The sequence below is a fragment of the Haemaphysalis longicornis genome, unplaced genomic scaffold, assembly GCF_048455015.1.
Source record: "Haemaphysalis longicornis isolate Haplotype H1 unplaced genomic scaffold, Haemaphysalis longicornis Haplotype H1 scaffold_6, whole genome shotgun sequence".
Taxonomy (NCBI): domain Eukaryota; kingdom Metazoa; phylum Arthropoda; class Arachnida; order Ixodida; family Ixodidae; genus Haemaphysalis; species Haemaphysalis longicornis.
The window spans coordinates 117,864,583-117,874,271 of NW_027526407.1; positions in this window are offsets into that span (position 1 = coordinate 117,864,583).

A 9,689-nucleotide genomic window follows, 5' to 3' on the forward strand; every position below is an offset into this window, starting at 1 on the left:
TCATGTTGGTAAAAAAGAAAGACGGCACCTGGCGCTTCTGTGTGGACTACTGCCACTTAAACCGGCTTACCAAGAAAGATGTCTACCCTTTACCCAGAATCGACGATGCCGTAGATCCTAGATTGCCTTCATGGAGCGAAATACTTCTCCTCCATACCCCTTCGCTCAGGTCATTGTCAGATTGCAGTTGATGAGCTGGACCGAAAAAAGACCTTTTCGTCACTCTCGATGGCCTAATCAGTTCAAGGTTATGCCGTTCGGTTTGTGCAACGCGCCCGCCACCTTTGAGCGCATCATGGACTCTCTTCTGCGCGGATTTAAATGGTCCACTTGCCTTCGGGACTCATCTCCAGCACCTGCGTGAAATCCTTGCTCTTTTTCGTCAGGCCAACCTGAACCTCAACTCCGCGAAGTGCCGCGTCGCGAGGCGTGAACTAACTATTTTGGGCCACCTTGTCGACGCTCAAGAAGTACAGCCCGATCCCCATAGGATCAAAGCAGTTAAAAACTTCCCTGTGCCCCGCTAATCGAAAGACGTCCGCAGTTTTGTGGGCCTCTGCTCATAAATACGCCGTTTTATAAGAGGCTTTGCTGATATCGCCCGTCCTCTAACCGATCTTTTGAAAAAGGTCACCATTTTTTAGTTGGGCCCTGAACAGGCCAAAGCCTGACCACATTGGTGCATCTCCTCACCACATCGCCCATTTTAGCCCACTTTGATGTGTGTGCACCCACGGAAATCAGAACTTACGCTAGCGGCCATGGCATTGGAGCCGTCCTGGCTCAGCGTCAATCCGGCAAGAATTGCGTGATCGCCTACGCCAGCCACCTCCTGTCTCCAGCAGAAAAAAATTATTCCATCACAGAACGGGAGTGTCTCGCTCTTGTACAGGGCTGTGGGCAAATTTCGTCCATACCTCTATGGCCGACCGTTTTCTATTGTGACGGATCATCTCGCGCTCTGTTGGTTAGCATCACTGAAAGGTCCAACCGGCCGCCTCGGGTGATGGGCTCTCCGCCTCCACGAGTATTCTTATTCAGTCGTCTACAGATCGGGCCGCCGGCACCATTACGTCGACTGTCTGTCACGCTCCCCTGTCGAACCTCCTGAGCCTACGTGTTCAGACGCATTTCCATCTCTTCTGGCAATTTCGTCTTTCTTCCAACTTGGTAAAGAGCAGCGCCGGGGTGCATTTTTGCGACACATCATTGAACGCCTCAGCAACGCCCCTTCGGACCCATCAGTACGAATTTTCCAACTGAAGGACGGTGTGCTCTATCGTAAGTATGCACGCCTGGAAGGTCCCGAGCTGCTCCCTGTTGTGCCTTACCACCTTCGTTTGGACGTCCTTAAGACTCTGCATGACCATCCAACAGCTGGTCATTTAGGAGTTTCAAGAACATACGACCATGTCCGACGGCGTTTCTTCTCGACAGGGCTTTACCGCTCTAATCGCCGTTACGTCGGTGCATGCGACAAGTGCCAACATCGGAAAGCACCAACGACGCCGCCCGCCGTGCCTCTTTAGCCACTGGATATACCGGTGGAACCATTCTCCGGCGTTGGTTTAGACCTGCTTGGTCCCTTTCCCCAGTTTGCGGCCGGATATCGTTGGATTGCAGTGGCCACTGATTGCGCGACCCGATACGCAATAACACGGGTCCTTCCAACCAGCTGCGCTACTGATGTCGCAGATTTCCTCCTTTACGAGGTGATCCTTCATCATCGCGCTCCTCGTCAGCTATTGACTGACCGCGGACGAAACTTCCTGTCGGGAGTAGTCGACATCAGTCGCTCCTGCGCAACCACGCATAAATTCACTAGTTCCGACCATCCGCAGACCAACGGTCTTACGGAGCGACTCAACAGAACCCTAACGAATATGCTTCCCATGTACGTTTCGGATGACCATCGTGACTGGGAGATTGCTTTACTTTTCATTACATTCGCATACAACTCGTCCCGTCATGATAGCGCCGGATTTTCGCGTTTTTACCTCCTTTTCGGTCGAGAACCGGTCTTGCCCATGGATACCTTAATCGAACACAACACGCCGCCTTCTGGTTATGCCCAAGATGCCATTGCCCTGGCTGACTTTGCATGCAGCATAGCGCGCACCAGGCATACGTCATCCCAGAATTCTTAAAAGTCCCGTTACGATCGACCCCACAGCCCCAGCCACTTTGAGCCAGGTTTCTTTGTGCTTATCTGGTGTCCTGCGCGCATAGTAGGGCATTCTGAGAAACTGCTCGCCCGTTATTACGGCCCCTACCGTATCCTGCGCCAGGTGACTGCTGTAAACGATGAAATCACCCCTGCCGTTCCGGCTGACTCATCGCACCCTCCGAAGACTGACATCGTCCATGTCGTCCGTCTAAACCCCTACCTACAGTTTTACGCTGAGCCGCACCGAGACGGTGCTCTTACGGGAGGGGGAATCTGATACAAGACATCACCATCAAGTCGGGGTCATCATCAAGGAGAGAAGAAGAATACGTTGAGAGGAACGCGCGTGGACTTCGGCCTCTTGCTTGGACGGCGTTTAGTCAGTCTTTCTTTGCCTTCTGTAGATACCGGACTACTGCAGATCAATATATATATATATATATATATATATATATATATATATATATACATATATATATATATATATATATATATATATATATATATATATATATATATATATATATATATATATATATATACATAACCTTTTTTGCGAAGAGGTTTTTCCAGAATTGCAGTTTAAAAGATTATACTTATTCAGATGACAACTGCGAAGCATTCCTTATGAACCGAGGATGATTCAACATGATGAGCTATTCGAGAACTCTCAGGAAAGGTGAGGTGGCACAAAATATTCAAGGGTGTCTGGAAGTCTCTGCTCGTGATGACTGCTACATACGGTACGAAATGACCTACTTCAACAAAGAAAGTGGCATTTTCAGCTGCCACTGGGACCATTTGGTTTTGTTTGTCTGTGGCGTTCTAAAGTGAGGTAAAATAATTTTGAATAACGTTCCCGGAATACCCGATTGGTAAGCCATTTTGTACTACCATGACATGGACTTCAACCCGTACAAACTGGCTTCATCTTATTTTTACAGCTGAGATGCACCACAGTGTCTATTCTCTACTAACAATGCAATACGAATACTTCAGGGAGTGGCCTTGGTAACAAACTGGTGCCCTAAATGAGACTTCATCAACAGGTTTCAAATGAAAGGGCCCGTAGAAGCAATGTGGCAGAGGTAGGCTATGTTGGCTGGCTCACGTGCACCTGCGAGGTAGTTGGTCGCAGTGTTTAATGTCGGAAATGATAGGTTATTATAACCATACCTGCCAACCTGGTGACTTGGAAATACATAAAACCCGTGGTCCGGGGGGGGGGGGTGGGTTTGGAAGGGGCAGCAGACTTATTTTTTACAAGTTTAAAAGGATTAACGTTCTGTGCCAAGCGCTCTCACGTTTTCACAACCATAAGTGAAATTCGCAAGTCTTGAAGAGTAAATAAGCAACAAGGCAGGAGGAGGAAATTCTGTCGTGTACGATTTTACAAACACTCGGTACAGCATTGTCGCGGCTTCGCGTCAGTGCACTGCGAAGCACCTACCGCGGTCATGCCACAGGTCGTAGTGCATTGGTCGCGGCAGTCATACGAAGAGCGACGCGAACACGGAGGTCCTAACCGGCCCCCGAACGACGCGCTCTAAACAGGCTGGTCGAGGTGGAAGCGAATTCCGGACATGAATGTGTAGCTCACGCCGAGAAGGCGACAAAGTCGCAGCTTCTGCTGATGATGATAACAAGAGTACGTATTGCCCTTTCGTGGCGACGCAAGGTGGCACAGAGTTCGTTTTAATGGATATGCACTTTTTTTTTGAAAATCAAAACATTTTCCGTAAAATTTCGGGCAAGATTCGTAAAATCGTAAGACTGGTCGAAATTCGTACATTTTACAGAAAATTCGGAAGAGTTGGAAGGTTGGCCATCTGCATCGTTATAATATAACGATGCAGATGGCGAGACGAGAGTGGTGAAGGATTTACCAAAAAGTGTTTAGAGTGGCGCATTTATAATCAAGGTTTAATGGGTAATATCTTTGACTTCCTCGACACTCTGATTAAAAGCCAAAGCAAATGCAGGTAGCAGTTTCTCCCGGGTGATGGGATTATGATTGAATAACGAGACATTACAAAGCAGTTGCTTGAATAACGAGACATTACAAAATAGTTGGCCATAAATGGGCCTTTTAAGCCGTTCTTTTGGGAAAGCTGCCTTCAGTTCACTTTGAAAACCTGCTACAAGATTGGAGCTACGTAGCCGAGAGTCACAGGCAGAAAGACATTGGAATGGTCCATTCGCAAAGCACACAGTGAACATGTGTTGCGCCATGTCTTTCCAATTTCATATTACAAAAATTCGGCGGCGACCTAGGTGTTCTAACGTGGATGGAAATATCCCGCCATCTCCACGAAGTGAATGATGATGAGAGGGGCGAAGCTAAAACGCTAATCGGTAAAACCGTGAAACATTTGCCGACACATCATATAAAGACTCGACACGTCAAGCTTTCCACCGCTTCGTTGATAAGCCCCTACGACAGCGTCGATGTTTGTGGTGATTATGTAGGGCCTCTTGGGGACGATGAGAATCCCCATGGGTAAGTTGGCAAATTCGGTGTGTGACATTTTACCCACCTTGGCCGTCGCCCTCTGGACAGCGTCTTGTGTCGCGTACGCCCGGTACGTGTCTTGAGCTCGCAGGCAACGAACGACAACCTCTTCTTCATCCTCTCCTCCTTGCTGGGTAGCAACGAACGCGTTGAACGTTTTGACGTTTCGGCCAATCTTTGGTTGGCGAATCCCTAAAGTGATCCTGCCACAATCATCATCTTTTTGCTGTGTACGGCCGGGACAGGGCCCGAGCAAGAGGAGCTTCACCCCTAAAATGAAAAATTAAAAATGAAACTACACTTGGTGTTCTGTCAAAAGCCTGCATAACGAAACATGTTGAACAAGGATACTTGATCGTTTACTCGCCACTAGGTTGTATACGTTGCGCCCTTCGCTGACCTCGCATAAAGTAGATGCGCAAGCTGCAAAAATATCGGTATTTGGCTGCAACGTGCGAAAAGAAGTCAAGAATTATCATCTGCACAGGAGCATGAAGCACTCATTGAGCACCATGGCTGACCTTATGATGCTGCCAACGTTCACGGCGTACTGCGGCTCGAGGTCAGGCATTGACGAGATATATATCTGTAGCATGTCAACCGCTGCTCCTGCTTAGTGGGTAGTAGTTACCTTCTCTGCGCTTGACTCGCCTTTATGCTCTTTATCATTACCCGTGTAATTATTTATGTCATCCGTTTTATTTTTAATGGCCTTCATGACATCGTCAGTGGTAAGTTCAAAGTAAACAAGTACGTGTTCGTGCACCGAGATGTAATGCACGGCCGTCACAACAGATGCAGCATCGCGACACACACTGGACTCGTTTATTGATTCCTCCAGGTTCATGACTGGACTGCATGACCCACGGCTGCCAGCAAACCTATCACCTGCTCTTTGCCACGTGTGAGGCTAGGCATATTCATAATCAAACAATACAGTCAAACCCGTTTATAGCGAACTGCAATATGCACTGCGATTAGTTCGATATATCCAATAGTTCGATATAGCCGAACCCACCTATAACGGCTGTATTGTTACGAGTTGGCAATCCGAGGGAGCCCCCCGTCCTCTCCGCAACTGAGCCATCCGCGTATGCAGAAACGAACACAGTACAGTAGCGATTACCATACGAAAATAATCCATTTATTGCAAGTAATAAAGCTACTTTCCGCCTTAACTGCCCACGTTGCAAAAAAAACCTGGTGATTTTTGTTTTCACTTTTGTTTTCGCGGCATCAACTAGCATAGCATTGTCTACACGAAACACTGTTTGCACCAGTTCGAGTCCGCATCCTCAAACATCTAAGAAGCATTGGTGGAGCACATCGACTGCCGAAAGCGCTTCATTATTAGCGTTAGACGGATTTCACTCGCGACATCATCGGGAACGTTGGCGAGCTCTTCCCACAGTTCACCGATGCTGCTGTATTGGTCCGGACTCGCTGACTGGGCGGGTTCCGTCGCGAGTTCCGCACATCGGAAACAATTACGGAAAGTGTTGGGCGTCACGTCGCTCCGTGTGAGGCGCAATGTCTCAGTCGCGGCTCTTGCTCCGTGGTTGCGGCCAATCCACGTCTCAATCACCGCTCCGAGATCATGCATTTCGGCGGCCATTTTAGGCGCCCAGAGTTCGATATATCGGATGTCAACTTCGTTAGAAGGAATATGTTTCCCATGTATTTCCGTAACTGAAATATTTTTGTTCGATATATAGCATAATTCGTGTTAAATCACCCTCTGGCTATGCGCCAGTCATGATCATCATCGTGGATTTACTGTGTCAGTAAAGTTATCGTCCCCGCTAAGTGCAGCCATGGCCCATGTCTGCCTTGCGTCGTTGTTCCGTTAACATTTTGGTGCCGTTAAGCACGGGAGAATGAACACGTGCGGCGAAGGAGACCATGCGACGTCTCCTCCGGCTTCAGGTTCGTAAAACCCCGTGATTTGACTGCCGTTGATCGCCGTTGCCCCGCCCTCAGCCGGAGGTCGCCATGCCTGGCCCTGACCGCCTACTTACGACCGACGGGAACATTCAACGAGACGCAGATACGCACCGTCACGTCCAGGGTACCACGCTTGGGATCAGCTGTACGTCTCCCGAGTACCAAGCTGGTGACGACCTGGACGCCCTGCGTTCGTTGAGGAAGGTTCTTCGGACTGCCGTTACGAGGCTGCTAAAGGCAGCGACCCAGCTCCGGCAAGCTCTTTCACCGTCTGCGTTGGGCTTGCTTGAGGCAATCAACGAGCTCGATCGGAAAGACACCGAACTTAACAAGATGAACGAGGCGATAGGTGAGCTTCTCGAAGGAGACGAGTTTGAACATGATTTTTACGATGTAATGCAATATCATGAAAGGATATGCGGGGCCCTCAGTCAGGTTCGATCGACCTTGAGCGAGCTGCGGGCACCCGGCATTAAATATACCGGCAAGGGCACCTCACCCTATCCAGACGACCCTTCCCTCGTCGGCTCGCGTACGTCGACCTCGCGAGTAGTTCCGCCGAAGTTGATCGCGACGTTCCACAGCCACCTGGACGTTCCCAATACTGAAAACGTGCAGAAGCCAGATACGTCGATGTTCACGTCTACCACGCTGTCTGCACTGTCGACTTCTGATGGCATAAGACCAGGACGTTCGTTGAACTACAACTGCTCTAGGGCGGAGATGCAAGCAGATCCAGTTCAGTCCAATGCGACGTGCGACGCGGGGAAGAGCTTCTTGCTTCATACAGAACGAGAGAAGACATTGCCTCCACCGTGTGAGTTCGAACATGTCTTCTGTTCAGACATAACGAAAGGCGAATGCTTAGCAGAAGTTATTCAAAGCCGAACAGCTCTAAGCGACGAAGTAGTGCGGTCGGTTGTACCAAAGTGCCAAACTGAGTCGCTGCATTTCACTGACGTTGGAAAAGCTTATCAACCCTTGCTCACCGGTTCTGCGATATGCCAGGAAACAGCGAGACCTGGTCGGAAACAACCAGAACTGTACAGTGACCTGAGAGCGAGCACGCAACAAAACTCGTCAAGACCAGAAACTGAAAGGCCGATCCGAGGTCGGTGGAAGACTGTCGTAAGGACGCGGCTTGACTCGCTGCACACGAGCTACCATCCCACCGAGACATTTACAGTTGCCCGACAACAGCTTTCCAGCAATGGCTGCAATGCTGCAAGACATCACACCTTTCAATACGCTAGGCGCAGAGTTTGGTAGACATCCGCTTCGCCTTTTCGAGGCCAGGCTGCAATACTCAAGGCGGCAAGACGGCGCAAGCACCGCTGGAGACGAAAAGGGACAGCGTTTGTCGGCAGCTGTACAAGGAATTACCTTCTGGACCGATAATTAGGTTTGTGGACGTGTTGTTTACTCACCATGAACTATCTCGCAGGCCTGGGAGGATGGTAAAATCTCCCAGCTGGGTGTTCGCCGTGCCGCAGTGCAAACTTTCAGAGTTGCGATGCTCCAAAGAACCAGATTCCCTTGTTCAAGCTGCGTCGGAGGGACGGAGATGTTCAAGAAGTGTCAAAGTGAGCGCGTAGTGACCAGAGCGGAGATGTTCAAGAAGTGTCAAAGTGAGGCATCAGTGCGTAGTGACCAGAGCCCACATGACGCTCAAGCTTTCCGATTAGCTGTGAGACTCTCTGCGCGTATATCATCCGGAAAGAATCCGGAAAGACACGTACTAGGGGGCTATGAATTGTACTTTGGCCTATACGCGGTCGTGGTTCTAGCTGGAGAAGTTGTCGACTGGCCAGCAAGTACAGTAGCGCGCTTCTATAGAGGCAGACACGAACGTTGAGCGCGGGAGGATGTTAAATCTCCCTCTGGCTATGCGCCAGTCATGATCCTCATCGTGGATTTACCGTGTCAGTAAAGTTATCATCCCTGCTAAGGGCAGCCATGGCTTCGGTCTCGCTTCGGTCATTCTTCCGTTAACAATTCGCTCTATCCGGGTTCGCTATAGCCGGGTTTGACTGTAAATAAGCGATTGAGAACCAAGAAATTGTTTTATTAAACCGGCAAATCAACTGCAGTGGTGTTCGATTCAATAGCGTTCAAAATTCATGGGAAACACATCAATTTAGCCAGGAATACGACGTGCTTCGATGCAGTTGCTATTTTGTAGTATAAACAATCGTTGTAGCGGCCTTTAGGTGCATGCTTGTTCGGCAAAATCCTTTTTCCATCGAGATGATAGCCTATACCAGAATGGAGATTGAGCCAGTAATCTCAAACCAGTCGTCATTGGCAGCACTCCCATTGGTTGGCAGAAAAAAAAAAGCTCTTTGACCCCTAGAGTACTGGAACTTTGCACCAAAATAGAAATGTGAGATGACTGGAGTACTTTTCGGTTATACCAAGTAGAATATTTTTCGCAAGGTTCTAGTAGGTTTTCTAGCTTTAGTTGTTTGTAAGCGAATACTCGCAGATAAATGGTTTTCGTTCAAATATTGGCAAAGCTGGGTTTGAAAAGAAGGAATTAAAACAATGCCTAACAGAAAAAAACCCACTGTGTGGGGTTTAATGTTTGTCATTTTACCCACGACGGAAATATGAAACGTGAGATTCTCTGGTGCATTGTAATTCGGAGAGAAGTGATGGGACGTTTCAAGCATAATATTCCGCGTATTAGAAATGGATGTGCAACCTAGGTCAGAACATGAGTACTCAGCATATTTAGGAGTTACCCTATTCTTTGTTAAGCCAGAGGTCTCGGTTGTCTTCAGTACTGAATGTATTTGGGGTCAAGTAGAGCTTCATTTAAGAATTTGCACGTTTTGATTATCAGATGTGTTACACACAGAATTTGGAACTGAACGTCAAAAATCATAAATTTTCACTTTGAAACTCGGTTTGAGCACTTTAAATAGGGCTACGGCCAGGTCTTTTTTCAGTAACCTAACTTGTGAAATCACGAAAGCTATGAAAGGTTTTTTTTTTAAATCTGGCTTCAGTCGGTATAACGTCGTCGATCCCGCACTCTACCTCATCCACCTGTATCGCTCTGTG